Here is a 17374-nt window from a genome sequence, read left to right as displayed (position 1 = left end):
CGGTCCCCGAGAAAGGCTCCCCTCTGTGATCTGTCTGAATGGGGAGGTTGTAAAGATCACGGCGTGAGAGTGCCCCCCTTGCCCCGTCTGATGCGGTCACGTAGGCAGCGAACAGATGAGAAGGCCTGTCTCAGGGCAGACAACCTCTTTACAACTCTGGCTTAAAGTTAAATTATTAATGAATTATGCATTTTCCCCGTGCTTATAAAACTTTGTCCCCTGCCCCCATGCAGATGTGCCTAGTAGTGGGGTGCCTACAAGTATGTGGACCAAATAGCTAACCAGTCACATCTAGGTAGTGGGACTGGGGGGGGCGGGATTTGTAATTTTCTTCTCTGTATTTATCCATTGTACTTGAATTTTGCACACTAAGCATCTAGCATTATTATAAAAACTATAAAGCCACTGCCTACAAAAATTTCAAAGCTGAGGGTCCATCTCTCTGTGGAAATACAGAAAAAGGCAGGCAGTCCCCAAGGGATGGCAGGGGCCATTACTCTAGGGTTGGTGGGGCCTCAAGTGCCCACCAGCCCATCTGTCCCTGGCCAAATTCCACCCATCCCAGAGGCTAACCCCAAACCCCACATGTCCCCAGAGCTGTCCTGATCCTGCCCCAGAGCCATAACCAATCCCCCAGGGGACTAGTACTAACCGCCCCCCCCATCTGTCACCCTGGCCTCCTTAGAAAGCCCTTTTGTGCCTCCCAATTCTCACACTGGCCTGGTAGGCAGGCTGGGTCCTTGCTGCCAATCTCTTCTTCATTATCCAGAGAAGCTAAGCGACCTGCCCAAAGGCACGTTGCTGGAGGTAGGAGGCCAGGACATGAAGGGCGGGGTCTCTTGACCGCACAGTCCTCTCTCAGCACCCTTTATGTCTCTACCTTGCACCATTCTTATCATCTTTCACCTTGTATCAGAGGTAATGAGCACACGCTATCTCGGTACAGCACTGAATAAATATGAAAGGAAAGAAGGAAGAAAGAAAGGACGCAGAAAAAGAAGGAAGGGAAGGGAAGGAACCTATGCCAGGGGCAAGGAGAAACCTGGTATGTTGTTGAACTACCCCTTGACCCTGGACCCCCAAGGTCAGAAGGGGGAGGCAGCCTGGGGGGGGGGGGTTGGGGGGTCCAGACAGCACCTAGCTGTGCCTTGAACACTCCTGCTTTTGGCCTAGCAAGGTGTGCTGAACAGGGGCCCCTCAAGGTCATTTCCAAAGAATCAGCAGACAAAAGGCAGTGCAGGGTAGCTCTCCGGGTACAGGAGGAGCCCTCCCTGCCTTCCTGAAAGGCTGCTCCCTCGCTGCCCTTTCAACAGGGGCTGCTCTTGTGCCTCAGCCTTCTCACCTGTAAACAGGGTGTGATGGTATGGCGACAGTGCCTACCCCACTGGAGCACTGTGAGGACTAAAAGATGACAACGCGTAAGCTCCTAGAACAACGCCTGGCATAGAATATAGGGTAGAGGGTCACTTACTATGACTACTAGTCTTTTTTTTTTTTTTTTTTTTGAGACAGAGTCTCACTCTGCTGCCCCGAGTAGAGTGCATCATAGCTCACGGCAACCTCAAACTCCAGGGCTCAAGTGATCCTCCTACATTAGCCTCCCGAGTAGCTGGGACTACAGGCACAGGCCACCATGCCTGGCAAATTTTTTCTATTTTTAGTAGAGATGGGGTCTTGCTCAGGCTGGTCTCGAACTCCTGGCCTCAAGGAATTCTGCCTCGGTGTCGCAGAGTGCTAGCTAGGATTACAGGCATGAGCCACGATGCCCAGCCTTAGTACTAGTCTTGTTATTAAATTAGCTGACAGGAATGAGAGGTCACCCTGCAGAGGAAGTGAGCTGACCACTGAGCCCTGAGATACCCTACCTGGAATCCTGGTATCACCGGGTTTAGAACCTGTTGACTGGCGTCGAGCAGCATGGTGGGGTTCCAAGCCCAGCCGAGCCACTTTCTACTGTGTGACCATGCAAGTGGCTGACCTCTCTGGCCTCATTCCTCCCCTGTCAAGTGGGGGCAGCAGTGCTACTTCGCAGGGTTGCCATGAAGACGAAACGCGAAGATGCCTGTAAAACGTGTGGTGTGGCGCTTGGCACGGAGGCAGGTTTGATTAGAGGAAGTGGTGGTGGTGCTACTATTATTGAACGCTGTATGGACCTCCCTTCTTAACAAGTGGCTCAGAGCTAGTCAAGACAAGAGGGGAAAATGGAGAAGGGCAGGGTTAACCGGAGCCTGGGGAATGGCAGGCTTGGAAGCTGAGTGGTGCCCAGGAGCTGCAGGGGACGGATGAGTGATGTGGGGGCCTCCATTTGTGCCGTGTGGGTGCAGTCCAAGGTCACGGCTGAGGGCTGGGACTGTGGGAGGCCAACCTGGGAGCAACCTCTTAGCAATGATCGTAGGCAATTACCATAATAACAGACCCAGGCAGAGCAGCACTCTGCAGGGGGCCTCTCAAGCTATTTCCAGGGCTGGTTATTTTCCAGGTTGTGCCTCGGTAGATAATGGTGGAACAGGGAACCCAACAGGGTAGAATTGTAATTGTTTTAAAACTGAATAATTTAAAATCAGCCTATCCTGGGCTTGGTGGCTCACACCTATAATCCTAGCACTTTGGGAGGTAGAGGCAGGATGATCACTTGAGGCCAGAAGTTCAAGACCAGGCTGGGCAACATAGCAAGACCCTATCTCTACAAAAAATTGTTTTAATTAGCCAGATATGGTGGCATGTGCCTGTAGTCCCTGCTACTTGGAAGGCTGAGGCAGGACTGCTTGAGGCCAGGAGCTTGAGACCAGCCTGAGCAACATAGTGAGATGCTGTCTCTACAAAAAAATTAAAAATTAAAAAAAAAATTAGCCAGGGCCGGGTGTGGTGGCTCACGCCTGTAATCCTAGCACTCTGGGAGGCCGAGGCAGGCAGATCGCTCGAGGTCAGGAGTTCGAAACCAGCCTAAGCGAGACCCCGTCTCTACCAAAAATAGAAAGAAATTAATCAACCAACTAAAAATATACATACAAAAAATTAGCTGAGCATGGTGGCACATGCCTGTAGTCCCAGCTACTTGGGAGGCTGAGGCAGCAGGATTGCTTGAGCCCAGGGGGTTGAGGTTGCTGTGAGCTAGGCTGACACCACGGCACTCACTCTAGTCTGGGCAACAAAGTGAGACTCTGTCTCAAAAAAAAAAAAAAAAAAAAATTAGCCAGGCGTAGTGGTACATGCCTGTAGTCCTAGCTACTCAGGAGGCTGAGGCAGGAGGATCCCTTGAGCCCAGGAGTTTGAGGCTGCAGTGAACTATGATGGCATCACTGCACTCTAGCCCAGGCAACAGAGTGAAACACTGTCTCAAAAAATATAAAACAAAAAATTTTTTTTAAAAAAAGCAGCTTTCACACATTAACGTGATAATGCTGGTTCCTCTGTGGAGGGACCTGAGGTCTGAGTCAGGCATGGGCAAAAGACTTCACCATGTACCTTTTTGTACTTTTTCAACATTGTACTATGGACATGTATTACTTATTTCATAAAATTTAATAAAGCTAAAAATAAAAGTAGGTGCCAGTTTTTTACCAATAGAGGTAGTGGCAAACTTCTTTCGAGGTTAAACCTGCTTATTTGGGAACAGTCATTTTAACAGGCCTTTGGATTTAAACAGAGGCAAAGACAAAATCCTATCCCAGAAAAGAAACTCTGGGGGCAATGAGAAACAAAACTGCCCTTACAGTCTAACTTCAAAGTCTACCTTTTCTGTAAGAGAAGAGACACCTCCGCAGAAATTATAAATGTAGTGATCAGGCCTGAGCCTGCAGCGGGTGTGTGTGTGTGTGTGTGTGTGTGTGTGTGTGTGTGTGTGTGTGTGTTCTCCCTCCCTCCTGTAGGGAGGGATGGCTACCCCCATAGCTCTTGGGGATTGGGGGTGAGAAGGGAAGTGCAGGCGGAACAGCCCTGAAGACTGTGGACTTACTAGCATTCCTGGGGGCTTCCCAGAAATCCCTGGGTAGGAGGACTGGAGTTGTGCAAACCACACAGAACTGGGGCTTGGGTACAAGGATGTGGGCATTAAAGGTAACAGGCGAACCCTGAAGGCTGTAGACACACAGACCTCTGGGTGTCCGTGCAGCGCCTGTCCAATGGGGCCAATGGCAATGTGTCACCTGCCCACCGTAGCCAGGCCTCTCACGGAGACCATGTGTTTCCAGGCCCTTCCACAGACAGGCACTGCTAAGGCCAGGGTGGTGCTGGCATCAGGTGAAGAAAGCCACATGTCCCCTAAAGCCTGGGGAGGGCCTCTACGGCTTCAAAAGTACTCCAGGAAAAATGGTGACTCATCGCCCAAGGGAAAGCAGAACTTTTCTCTCACCCCAGAGGGTCGTTTCGCCCCAAAACACAAGCACCTGGTGACTGCAGCATGAATCAGAAGTGCCAGCCCGGAAAAGAGAACTGAAAGGGCCTGCGCTGGCCAGTGTCGGAGGGCAGGGAGGAAGCAACTGGCCCTCCGGCCTCTCTGCAGAAAGAAGACTCAGTCTCGGTTCACCGCTGTCTGGCCAAGGGAGCTCAGGAGGCCAGAAAACCTAAGCCTCAGTGCCCTTGCCTGGAAAATGGGCGTAATCGTGCCTCCCTTGCAGGTGAGGGTGAGAGGGCGACGTTCTGCCCAGGGCCGGGCCACTGACCCCTCCTCCCCAGCTAGCCTGGCTGCGGGCGGCACCAGCAGAGAGCCGTGACTCGCAGCAGCAGCTGTGGAGCTGGCATCCTGCGCCCACAGGCTGGGCCAGGGAAGCTGGCACTCGGCCCCTAGCTTGACTCATACTCCTTTTCCAGGTCTGGCCCACCCAAACCAGGACAGTCCCTGTGCTCCTTCCAGAGAGAACAATCAACAGGGGTTTAAAGAAACCTCTCACCCCAAATAGCCCCATCAGCAGGACTTGCGTAGCCAAGGAAGCTGGGGCTCTCTGTCACCTCCTAAATGGATCTACAATCTCCAAGCAGCTCTGCGGAGCGACCCACACTCTGAGATGAAAACTCCCCTGGCGCTTCCTGTCTGCACTGCGCCATTGGTCGGGCAAATGTTGGGAACGCTCCACCCCGCTGTGGTTCTCTGGTGGCTTCACTTGTGGCTGGACGGCAGAGTGGCCAAGAGCACATCTGGAGTTTGGCAGCCATGGGTTAGAATCCTGGCTGGGTGACCTGGGACAAATCACCTAACCTCTCTGGGCCTCAGCAATGGCATCTATAAAATGAGACTTCATGAGATCAGATTGATGCAAACAAACAAAGCATTCAGCCCAAAGTACATAAAGAAGCGCTAAGACCCAACCGTAACCCCCAGGAAGGCAGGGCCTGTTTGTTAGTCTCTAAGTCCCCTCTAGGACATGGCACAGGGGGGAGCACCCAGCTCAGCCAGGCGTCACTTTCACAGGTGATTCCAACAGGACAGCAGGCACCACTGTCTCGGAAAAGCAGCTCTAGAAGCTCAATGCAGGCTCCTGAGCCGTCCCCTCCCTGCCCAAAATTCCAAGTCGGGAGCTTGGCATGGAAGCCCTTTTGGAAGCTCTTCTTGTCCGTCACCACTTCCAGAAGCTTCTGCCTTGGCAGTGTGTATGAGTGGGGCTGGGGTGGGGGCCCCGGGGGCATGAGGAGAGCTGACCTGGCCCTGCCGCCTGGGGTGTGAGAATCCCCTCGTAGGGCTCTGGGCACTGGGGTCATCAGAAGAACCACAGAGGACAGACGGTAGGTGGGCGGCAGACAGCGAGACTCAGTGATGTCATGTTTTCCCCGATGATTCAAAGGCTTGCCCCTGGGCTATGAATGGTGAACTGTGTACTGTGGCCTCCTGCCCTTCCTGCCACAGGGACCCACGGCTACAGCATCCCTGCCCTGCTCCTGGCTGCGGCCCTAGCCCAGGGCTTGTCCCAGGCTGCCCCTGCCATGTTATCTCCACGTTCACTTTAAAAGAAGACTTGAGGCCGGGCACGGTGGCTCACGCCTGTAATCCTAGCACTCTGGGAGGCCAAGGCAGGTGGAATGCTCGAGGTTAGCAGTTTGAAACCAGCCTGAGCAAGAGTGAGACCCCGTCTCTACTATAAATAGAAAGAAATTAATTGGCCAACTAATATATAGAGAAAAAAGTAGCCAGGCATGGTGGCGCATGCCTGTAGTCCCAGCTACTTGGGAGGCTGAGGCAGGAAGATTGCTTGAGCCCAGGAGTTTGAGGTTGCTGTGAGCTAGGCTGACGCCACGGAACTCACTCCAGCCTGGGCAACAAAGCGGGACTCTGTCTCAAAAATAAATAAATAAATAAAATAAGAGAAGACTCCAGTAACGGCCAACATAAGTGTGATTACTGTCCCGTGACTGAGTGACCTTGGGCAGGTCACTCTGCCTCTCTGAGCCTCAGTTTCCTCTTCTGTAAAATGGAGGCGTGGGGAACAGCCTTGCTGGGTTGTATGGGCCTTGGCGAGGATGACTGTAACGCACCTGGCACAGAGCAGGTGCTTAGCACGTGGAAGGCTTGACGTTCAAGGGCCTCCGTGATCTGACCTCAATTTACTTTTCTACCTGCACCAAAATCTGTCTCAATAATAGCTCGCCACCCTTCCCAATGGCACGCACTGCTCTAAATGCTTGTACAGAAACGCATTTTATTCTCTCATATCACCCCCATGCAGTAGGTATCATCAGTGAGAAAACGGAGGCACAGAGAGGGGAATCAACTTGGCCATGCTCACACAGCCAGTGAGTGGGGAGCAGGGTTTCCCACGCAGGTAGCCTGGCTCTAGAGCCTGCATGTAACCACAGCTCCACCCCACCTCGTCTTTCTCTCTTCTCATGCAGCCTACAAATGACAGTTCAGTCCTACCAGACCGCACCAGTCCCCGCATTCGCTCTGAACTTTCCCAGCTGCGGGCCCTTGCCCGGCTCCCTCTGTGCATCGGAACGCCTACCTCCCCCAGGAAGCCTTCCCCAAGTCCTCCCTCAGGCCCACCTGTGTGGGCTCATCACAGTTGGACTCAAAGGTGGTTACTGGTGCCCAAGTCTCCCCTCTCCGTCTAGCCTGACAGTGCCTCTTGTTAGCCCCCGCCCGCCCTGCACAGTGTCAGGCACGAGCAGGTGCACAGCTGAGGCCCCAAAATCCAGCGCTCGGGGCCCCAATACTTTTGCGAGGACGGCTTGCAGGCTGGAGCTGGGGCCATGGAACGCTCCTCCCCACCACTGGGGAGACAGCCTGCCGGCCAGGCTTCCTCCTCTCTGCTCAGGGGAAATGGCTCAGCCATGGGAGGCCTCTGTTACCTGAGTGAGCACGGGGCCTGGCCCCTGGAGAGGTTGAATACAGGTCTGCAGAGGGGACAGGACTGCTGGTGGGGTTGAGTAGTGGCCCCAGCTCATGTAATCCAAAGGGGCTCCATGGCCAGGCGGGAGGGTCAGGATTGGGGGTCTCTCAGAGGGTTTCAGGCCCACCTTCAGGATCCCAGCCCAGCACCCACAGGGTAATGACCTCGAGAGGCCATGTGTCCGGGGTCCCTCTCTCCTCGTCCCCTCCATGGCCCACATCAGCCACCACTCCCACTCACTGTGACTCCCACCACCCTGCCCAGACACGAGCCACCCCTGCAGGAGCATCCCGAGCTGGGACTGTCCCACGGTCCCAGCCAGCAGGTCCCAGAGGGTCCTGCATCACATCCGTCACTGGCTCCTCCCACAGTCAGGTACAAGCCCTCACTGCATGCCTGGGGCTGTGCTAAGCACGGGGGACACAAAGGTGAACCAGGCCCATGCTGTCCTGCCCTCGCAGAATTCATTACCTGTGGGGCAATCGCAGTACAGCGGGGTAAAATGCGATGAGAGGGACCTGCAGGCCGCCGTGGGGAGGGGCACTGGCCCAGCCTTCCCTGGGAATACGACATCCAAGCCGACATCCAAGCCGAGGAGAAAAGAGGGGAGGAGGGAATGTCCTTGCAGCTGGAAAGGCTACAGAGAGCAGGGTGTGTGCATCTGGAAACAGGACAGTTGGAACTTGGGGCGCTGAGTGCAGGTGAGGGCTGGGGAAAGGAGAGGCTGGGGAAGAAATATTCACTGAAACCCACAGGGCCTGTGGAGGCCACTCGGCATCCTGGGCAGCTCTGTGCTTACTCCAGGTGGGGGTTCTGGAACAGCTGCTGGGGGGACAGAGGCCTCCGATCTGCTCGTTCCCCTTGCCGGGTTAGACCGCACCTGCTGCCATGCGAGCCGCACGCTGAGAGCAGGTCAGAGCAGAGGGGAGCGGCTGAGAGCTGGGCCTTGCAAGAGGCGGCTGTACAGTCTGAAACGCCCTGCCCAGGCCAGCCAAGTGCCCAGGTCACACTTCCACTCAAAGTGCCCACAAAGGGCTGTGTGATGCCAGCCTCCCCAGAGCTTCCTAGCCAGAGCCCGGCGGCACGCCCTGGCGACGGCCACAAAACTAGTGCTCATGAGCCCCACTTCTGTCCATGCAGCCACAGCAGGACAGACACACACACACACACACACACACACACAGGTGTTTCCAGGGCAGGGCGGAGAGCATGGCCCCTGGAGACAGAGCCAGCCTCGGGGCTCAGGCCCCGCGTTGCCCCTCACCAGCCGTGGGATGTCAGCAATTTATCCAGCCTGCCCGGCTCTGCCTTCCCATCTGTGAAATGGGAGTAAAAGGACGGCCACCTTAGGAGCTTCCGGCGAGACCTCAATGAGTGGATGCTGAGAGGTGCAGAGGACGGTGCTGGGCTTGCTAGCTGTGGTTATTATCACTGTTTCCTGTGCAAGCAACCCACCCCCATGCACCTGCGCCACACACAACGGGAGAAGGAAAAGTGAAAGAGAAAGAGATGCTAATCTTTGCGGTCACGGCCACTTAGTCCTTCATCTTCTGTGGAGGGCGACATGCCCTTCGTGACTCCCAGGCTCTGGGTTTCTAACCTCAGGGCCTCTTCAGACGTGTCTGTCCTCTACCCTACAGGACAGGCCCCCGGCTTCTGTCCCCAGGGGAGAGTGGGGTACCTGCAGCCTGCTGTGGCCCGAGTTGGGAAATTCCTTGCTGACATCGGAGCAGTCATAGCAGGGGTGTGGGGTGGCCCAGTTTGTTTTCAAAATATTTCCTCAGATAGCACTGCTTTTTGGCTCAGACACGTTAGCACTTTCCAGAATCCTGCAGATGGTGCAGCAGCTGGAGAGGAAGGGGAGGGGGGGACACAGGGAGGAGAGTGGGAGTGGCCCAGGGCCAAGCTCAGGTAGCCGTGTGGGCCCGGGCTGGCCCAGGCGGGCGTGGGCATGGCATGTGTGAACAGGAGTGTGCACGCGCACAACACAAAGCCAGCCAACCTGTAGACGTGGTTTGCAAATGTCTAAGCCGTGGAGCCTTCCTATGAACCAGAACTGTCCTCAGAAGCCCAATACGGAGAACAGATAAATGGAAGAGGGGCCTGGAGCCCCCCCACCCCCCACAATCAGGCCTCTGCCGGGTCCCTGCTGACCTCTGGGACTCCAGAGAACCTTTCCTGAAAACCCCTGCTGCTAAAGGAATCAGACCTTTCTCGGGGAGTCAGCACCCACACTGGTTTAAAGTAACAAGCTTCCTGGGGAAGATGAGATTATCTTTCCAATAAATTCTAATTAGATACAGGAAGTGCCATACATCCTGGAGAACAGCGGCTCAAAAAGTGCAAAGTGATCGATCCCATTCGATAACGAGTCTGTGGGGGTCCCTGGGAAGCACACTTGGGTCTGTGGCTAGTGGGGCAGAGACTGTGTGCCGGGTGACGGTAATCACACGTGCCTAGCTCTCGCTATAGCAGACACACTTCTAAACTCCTTACCTACACCAGCCCACCGCCAGGTGCGGTGGCTCACGCCTGTAATCCTAGCACTCTGGGAGGCCGAGGCGGGCAGATTGCTCAAGGTCAGGAGTTCAAAACCAGCCTGAGCAAGAGCGAGGACCCCCCGTCTCTACTATAAATAGAAAGAAAATAATTGGCCAACTAAAAATATATAGAAAACATTAGCTGGGCATGGTGGCGCATGCCTGTAGTCCCAGCTACTCGGGAGGCTGAGGCAGGAGGATTGCTTGAGCCCAGGAGTTTGAGGTTGCTGTGAGCTAGGCTGACACCACGGCACTCACTCTAGCCTGGGCAACAAAGTGAAACTCTGTCTCAAAAAAAAAACCCCAAAAAAACAAAAAAACCCGCCAACGTGCTAGCAACCCTGTGCTCCGGCAGGTTGCTGCTACCCTCTCCCCTTACAGATGAGGAAACTGGGTCCCAGAGAGGTTAAGAAACTTTCCCAAGGCCACACAACTCCTAAGCAGCACCTCGGGCATTTTCGCTTTAGAATCTCTGCTCTTAACTACTACATAATTTGCCTTTCGAATCAGTGTGTCCCTGTGTTTGCGTATCTGTGTGTGCACGCGTTTGTGCCTGTGACCGTTGTATCCGTGATATGTCTGGCTGTTCACGGAAATGTTTGTGTGTGGGGTCACTATCTGAGTGTGTGTGTGCGCGCATTTCTGCCCACGATGATGCACGTGCTGCTCTGTGAGTGTATGAACGTGCAGCCCAGCCCGCCGGCCCTTCTCCCACCGAGCCTGTGGCATGCAGGGCTTGACTCACAAGCCCACTCCAGCGGCCTGGCAGCAGCAGGGCAAAGTAGCAGGACCCAGAACCTTCCAGCACTGCCCACTCCCCAGATCCCAGAGGTGTCAGGGTTTGCAGACTCAGCTCAGCCACACACAACGAGAAGGCCCCTTGGCCACCCCTGGCTATGAGGTGGGTGCCCTCCACTGCCAAGCCCTGGTTCTCCCCATCCTCGTTGCTGGGTTTTTAGAGTTGGTCACCAAAGAAATTGAAGTTAAGAGACTGAAACTTTACTTCTTATCTCATAGACCCCATCAAGTACAATAGTGCTGAGCTTCTCAAGATGATTGGTGTGATCATTGTATCACCACCACCCCTGAGCTGTTACGACCACAGCCAAAAGCAAAGAAACTTGACATTTTGGTTCAAGAAGCCTACATAGTAAAGGAACGGATGGATTTTGAACGTTTCTTCACAGGTGGGTCCCACCTTAGGGAGACACGATGAGAAAATTAGCTTTGGTCCACCCACTCTAAAGCAACGTTTAAGATGCATAGCTTCCTTAGACGCCACAAAACTGGAAAAAAACAAACAAACAAACAAAAAAACCACTGGTCTCCACCACCAAAGTCAAACTCACCAACCCATCAAGAGGTCACCACCGGCCCGCTGGGCAGGGCCGGGGTCTGTGACTTACTCAGATGGAGCGGGGCTGAGCTGGGACCCAGCGAGCTTCTCTCCCACACACATGTTCTTCCTGTCGGTGGCCACCGTGTCCCTGCAGCGCAAGGACTGGCCGGTGCTGCGTGTGTTTCCTGACTTTTGAGGCTCCCAAAGTCAAGGAGGAGGGGCTGGGCAGGGAGGAGGCAGGTGTGACCACAGGAGGCCAAATAAGAACATCCCAGGCTGGCCTCCAAGGTGGCTGTTTACTTGTGGCATTCAGGAGAGGCTGAGCTGGGAACTGGCTTGTTTATTTTCCACACTTTTCCTCTAAATCCTTTTCATAGATTCCTCCTGAACCCCAGTGATAAATTTCCCAGAGCCCAGAGAAACCCACAGCCCTGCGGCTCACAGCCATCTTTATTAGGAGGCCAGGGCGGGAGAGGCGGAAGGGGCGGGAGTTGGAGACATGAAGTGACTGGTGGTCCGAGGAGGCCTGCCCCCTCCCTCCACGACGGCCAGGGCCCAGGAGCCACTGGCCAGATTTGGGGTAACGGAGACAGAAGGCTAAAGTGTGTCCACCCTCAAGCACAGAGAGCGCTGTCCCGGCCTGCCAGGGGGCCACCCCACACCCAGCTGTGGAATCCACATGCTCTGGGTGGGACCAAGAGCATTCTAGCATCTCTTTAGGCCTCAGAGAAGAAAGGGTGACAAGTATCATTTCTGTTCAAGGAATGAAAAGGGGCACTGTTTCCTTTCAGACTCCATGCAAGCCAGAGATCTGTCTGAGTGTCCCCACGGAGCTGGGCGCCCTGAGCACTCGCTGCTTTACTACTTCCCAGCAGAGACACTCTCGGCTCCCCCCTGAATGTCACCCATCACCTGATGACAGTCCCAAGTATCTCCCATGTGTACCACCTGTGTGTCAGGCACTGGGGCGGAACAAGGGGTACAAAGCCGCTGCCCCACCGGTGGAGTGGCGTCTCCTCACACCCAGTCTCTCAACTTCCATCCTGGTCAGCTGCCCGTTCTGCAGCGGAGGGGGCAGAGGGCTCCCGTATCTTTGCAACTCAGCCCTGCAAAGCCTCTCGGGACTCACCCAGCGGGGCTTGCTGTGGACGTGGGCAGGGACTGGCAGGGCAGTACTCATCCAATGCTCCTGGCTTCCTTTTAGGGGTACCAGCCTTTCCCCTACTATGGACACCTGTGTCAGCAGCTCCTGGGGCAGAGATGAGGCTGGGTGGAGCAGGGAGGACCTTGTCCCATCAGGGCAGGTAACCCCTCTCAGCTCTTGGGGGAGCAGGAGTATAGAACACCAACAGGCCTGGCACAGTGGCTCATGCCTATAATCCCAGCACTTTGGGAGGCTGAAGTGGGAGGGCCACCTGAGGCCAGGAGTTCAAGACCAGCCTGGGCAACATATGGAGGCCCCCATCTCTAAAACAATAAAACAAAAAAAGTTAGCTAGGCCTGGTGGCACGTGCCTGTAGTCCTAGCTGCTGGGGAGGCTGAAGTGGGAGGATCGCCTGAGCCCAGGAGGTCGAGTCTGCAGTGAGCTGTGATGGCACCACTGCACTCCAGCCTGGGTGACAGAGTGAGGTCCTATCTCTTAAAAACAAAACAAAACAAAACAAAATGAAAAGCCAACCAGACATAAACATGGCTGCAGGGGTATCCTGAAGGCAGAACAGCTACAGCTCCCCAGCTTCACAATCTTGGCCATCCACTGCACCTCTGCAAGCCTCACCTCCTCATCTGTAAAGCTGGGCAGCAGGTAACTGCTGTCCCTCTGTGGGGCGTGTGTGTGGAAGCAGGAGCCGGAGACCAGATGAACCAAGTGGTTGTCAACTCCCCTGGCTACCCTGGCTCCACCCCACCAACCTGTTCTGTGGACAGACACCGCTGGGGAGTCCAGCTCTCCAGAGCACGTGATCGGGGTGGGAAGGATGGCCCCTTATATCCACTGGTTAAGTGACAAGGAGAGGTGACAGGGAGGGATGATCTCCCTAGGTAATACATTGCCCTAGGGAAGACCAAAAAGGGAAAGGAATATAGTAATCCACTTAAGGATGTTCCATTTACCTGGCAATTTCTTCCCTCCCCGAGGTATGGCCATAGTGGCAGCTTTGTCCCCAATTCTCAGATGAGCAGCAAACCATCTCTCACTGGAGTTACTGCAACATATCTCTGAATTTACCCCCAAACCTCTCACTGTTTCCTGACTCCAGATCTACATAGAAGTCCCTAGCAGCCTTTAAGTCCTACAGTCTGTGGCCTACAGCTTGGCAGACCGTGTGGAGAAAGAAGGATGCAGTCAGATGTCCCAGGGCCATGTTAGTATACAGCAGCAGTGGTGTTTCCTTGTTGCCATGGAGAACCACGAGGGACCTTACAGACAGCCTGGCATGGCGGAGACAGGATGGGTTCCAGAGTCAGATGATCTAGGTTCAAATCCTGGCTCTGTCTCTCACCACCTGTGTGACCTTAAAAAAGTTACTTAACTTTTCTGACCCTCAGTTTCCTAATCTGTAAAATGGAGATGAAATGCTAGCCTTACAGATTGTAATGGCTTAAGGAGGCAATAGATACAGGGCTCCTGATTCACAGAAGGCATAAAGAAGGTGGAAAGGTGGTATGGGGAAGGGACTGGCTGTAGTGTTCCACCTGAAATTGAGGGTGGCCAAGCCCCGATCACCCCTTCTCTCATCTGGGACCACAGTCCTTGGCTTTGCTAATTTCAGCATTTATTAAATAGAAGTCTGAAATGCACACTGAACCTAGTCAGAGTTCTTCACAAGGGGGAATGAGTGGGCAATGATATATTTCTTTTCAATTGTATTGAGCCACCCCCACACCTTTGCTTGCTCTGAATCACAAGACTGCCGGCAATCCAGTTCTAGGAAGGTGGATGCTTCCGCTCCTCTGGGAAGCTCCCTCCAACTGGCATGGAAGAATTCACACCGATGCTCAGGGCAGGGACCGTGACCACCCCTCTACCTGCTGTTACCACAGAGCCACTCCTGGAGGCCACTGCTCCTAGACCCTTCATGAGACCCATCTCCAGCCAGGCCAGGAGGAGCCAGGAAGAAAAGCAGATGCCCCCCCCATCCTCATGTTCCCATCTCCCTCTACTCTCCGCACGTGTTCACCAGCCTGGCCCATCTCTTTCTCCACTTACCCACCCCTCTCCCCTGCAGCGAGGAGACCAGAGGGTTGATGGAATCAACTCTCTGCTGCAGATCTAAAGTTATTCTTGAATTGAGACCCCACTGAACCTGCCAAACAGCACACTATCTACCAAACCCCACACCATCCCCAGCATGGCCTGGTACAGAAATGGAACTTTCATGCTGCCCTTTTAGGAGGACAGAGAACAGAGGCCAATGATATGGCTCAAGTCCTGAATGCCAGCCCACAGGGCACAGTACAACATGCTGTTTGGGTCACTTACCCAAACAGATCGGGCAGGGCTCCCCAGAGCCACTCAGAGTCCCCTCCTCTGTGGGAAGACCAATTCCAACCCAGTGGAGGCCCACTGGGCTTGGCTCTTAGTGAGTCCATAAGAAATATTAATTACTGGTGACTGTACTTATCACTCGACTACTTATCGAGTACTCACTGTGCCAGGCACTATGCTAGGCCCAGGAAAACCCTTGGTACGCCTTGGACCCCAGGACACCACGCATCAGAAACCAAACACAACCTCAGGTGCAAGTAAAATAAACAAGGCTTCAGGACCGCCTGGTTTCTCCCAGACCTTGGAGGCTTAAATTCCCCACCTTCCCTTATACATCCACACCCGAGGCTGGAATCTCCTCACCGCGTCCCCCTGGAAGTCCCTCTGAGGAAGCACATCCGCTGGGGGGAGGGTCTCTGCTTCTCTCAAAGACCCTGTCACGGCCACCACCCAGCTGTCCAGCATGGCACGGACCCGCCAGCCCTTTCCACTCTGTTCCCAGACCCCAGCACGCCGGGTTGAGTTTATGAATCACTCCCTCCTCTCTCCGTGCCTCGCCTCCGGAAGGGCAGCACACACCCAGACACATCATCCAGACACCGAGTTTCCACACCGAACCCACCCCTGCTGAACCCCAGAACTGACTGCAATGTCTGCTTTCCCCCTCCCCACTCCTTGGCCTCGGTCCCGGCCACGACTTTCCAAAGACCGGGCAGCCCCTTCCCTGCCCGTTGCGCTTTGGAGGTGGAGGGTCCTTCTCAGTGGGGGGCTGCGGGGGCAGCAGACAAAGACCAGGGATTTATTTGAGGGGCATCAGTACGTGCCAGGTTTAAAGGCCAAAGCGCCCCGCGCTCCCAGGAATGCGCATTTCGGGCTGCGGCTCGTGCCCTGTCGGTGTGGCGTGCTCGAATCTGCAATCGCTGAGTGTTAGGGGCTTGAGTGGTGATGATCTGTGTGTGTCTGGCAGGTGTGAATCTGGGTGCAGCGGGCTGTGGGTGCCAGCGTGGGGGTTTCCCCAAGCTGGGACCTCCCTCTCCCACCCTCTGCTTCGCCCCCCTCTTCCCCCAAAGTTTGGCGCGCGCGCCGGGACGCGGAAGGCTGGGGGCGCACGGCGGGGCGGCCTCCCCCAGGCCCGGGAGGCGGATCCGGGACGCCGGCGCCCCACTTACCCCGGCCGCCGAGCCTTCCCCGGCGCGGGCGGGTCTGCTCCTCCGTGGCTGGGGTCCGGCGCGGGCAGCATCCGCTCGCAACTTCGCCCTCCTCTCAGAAGATCCCGGCACAAGCGGCCCAGCGGCCCCGGCTCCCGCGCGGCCCGGGCTCTGCGCCCTCCCCGGGGGCGGCGGCGGGCAGGGAGGGAGGGAGGGCGGCCCGGCCGGTCGGCACGCGGCGCGGGAAGCGGCGCCAGGAGGGCGAGCGAGCGGTCCTGCCTGGCGCCCTCCCGCTCCGGGCCGAGCCGGCGAGCGGCCCGCGACGGCGGCGGCAGCGCAGCGGATTCCTGAACCGCGTCCAAGGCGCCCGGGGAGCCCTCCTCCTCCTCTTCCTCACCCCACCCAGCTCCCACCGCCGAGCGCCCTGCAACTTGGCGAAGTTGGCGCTGCTGGGGCTGCGCGCCGGCCGGGCCTCTGGGGGAGGAAGGGGAGGAGGAGGAGCTGAGGGGGAGGGGGCCGGGTCCCGCCCCCGGGGAGCCGCTCTCTCCAGGACCCCTCTGTAGGCCTTTGTTCCGGGCGCTGCACCTCGGCCCGCCTCTCCCCTGGGACTCGCTTGGGGTCGCTCGGATCCCCACCCCCTCCCGGAGAGGCCGGGAGGAGCTCCCAGCCACGCGCAGTGGGTCAGGCAACTGGCTGCGTGCTGCGTGCAGATCCCCGCGGCTTCACCCTGCCCGAGCCCCCCCTCCGCCCCCAGGCCGATAGCGACCCCCCATCCCACTCCCTCGGGAGACCCCACTGCTTGCGCGGGTTTCCGTCCTCTCTGGCCTGGGGAGGATCTTCCCGGGGCAGGGAGACTAAATGCCAGTCCTCCTGGTGTCCAAAGACCACAGCACCCTCTCCCCGGGCGGCAACAGGTCACCCTCCCGCCCCTCTGCGCCTTGCTGCGCCGCTGCGCGTCCAGGGCTCCCGGACTGCAAGGCCCAGGAAGCGGGAGGGAAGTCGGTCCTCCCCGGCCAGCCCAGCCTCTGGGCATCTTCTTCGGACCATCCTGGGCAGATGGCGTCCGGGCCGGGGCTGCCCGGCGAGCAGGGACCCCGTCGCCTCCCGCGTGTGGGGCAGTGGCCGGCTGGGCAGCTCCACCTCGGGACTGCAGAGGCTAGCTTCGCGAGGAACGTGGTCAAGGGCTGAGAACCCGAACCCAAACCGAACCTCCCCGTTGCTTGTCCGAATCCTGGGGATGGCCATGCCTCTGAGAACGCGAGCATCATGGCTTTGATGCTGTTGTCGGCTTTTCTCCTGGGACTTCAGAGTCATTAGCGTCCTGAGCGAATTCAGGCCTAAGACAGGAATCCTGGTGTTTAATGGGAGTGCGGGGTTTGGACACAATACGAGATTTCCTGTGGAGGAGAAGTAGGAAAAAAAAAAAAAAAAAAGCAAAAACCTCAACATCTGCACTTGGCCTCCCTCTGTCATTCTCAACATTTACAGATGCGAGAAGAGACAGCAGACATGCTTCAGGCAGCAAAGAAAGAACCAAATAG

The 17374-nt window shown here is 56.0% G+C and overlaps 2 protein-coding genes across 2 annotated transcripts in view; one reads left to right on the top strand and one right to left on the bottom strand.

The window, feature by feature from the left end:
• Positions 1–16252, bottom strand: part of CHST3 (carbohydrate sulfotransferase 3) — a 45738-nt gene extending 29486 nt beyond the window's left edge. Inside the window, exon 1 of the mRNA XM_012762560.3 lies at positions 15855–16252. The gene's annotated coding sequence lies outside the window, so the exon portion shown is untranslated. The remainder of the gene's footprint in view (positions 1–15854) is intronic.
• PSAP (prosaposin) overlaps positions 1–17374 on the top strand; it is a 367269-nt gene that overhangs the window by 243777 nt on the left and 106118 nt on the right. The window lies entirely within an intron of this gene.

This window comes from Microcebus murinus, chromosome 14, assembly GCF_040939455.1.
Source record: "Microcebus murinus isolate Inina chromosome 14, M.murinus_Inina_mat1.0, whole genome shotgun sequence".
In the NCBI taxonomy this organism is placed as follows: Eukaryota; Metazoa; Chordata; class Mammalia; order Primates; family Cheirogaleidae; genus Microcebus; species Microcebus murinus.
The sequence above is the reverse complement of the archived record's forward strand: the minus strand, read 5'-3'. Positions and strand labels throughout refer to the sequence as shown.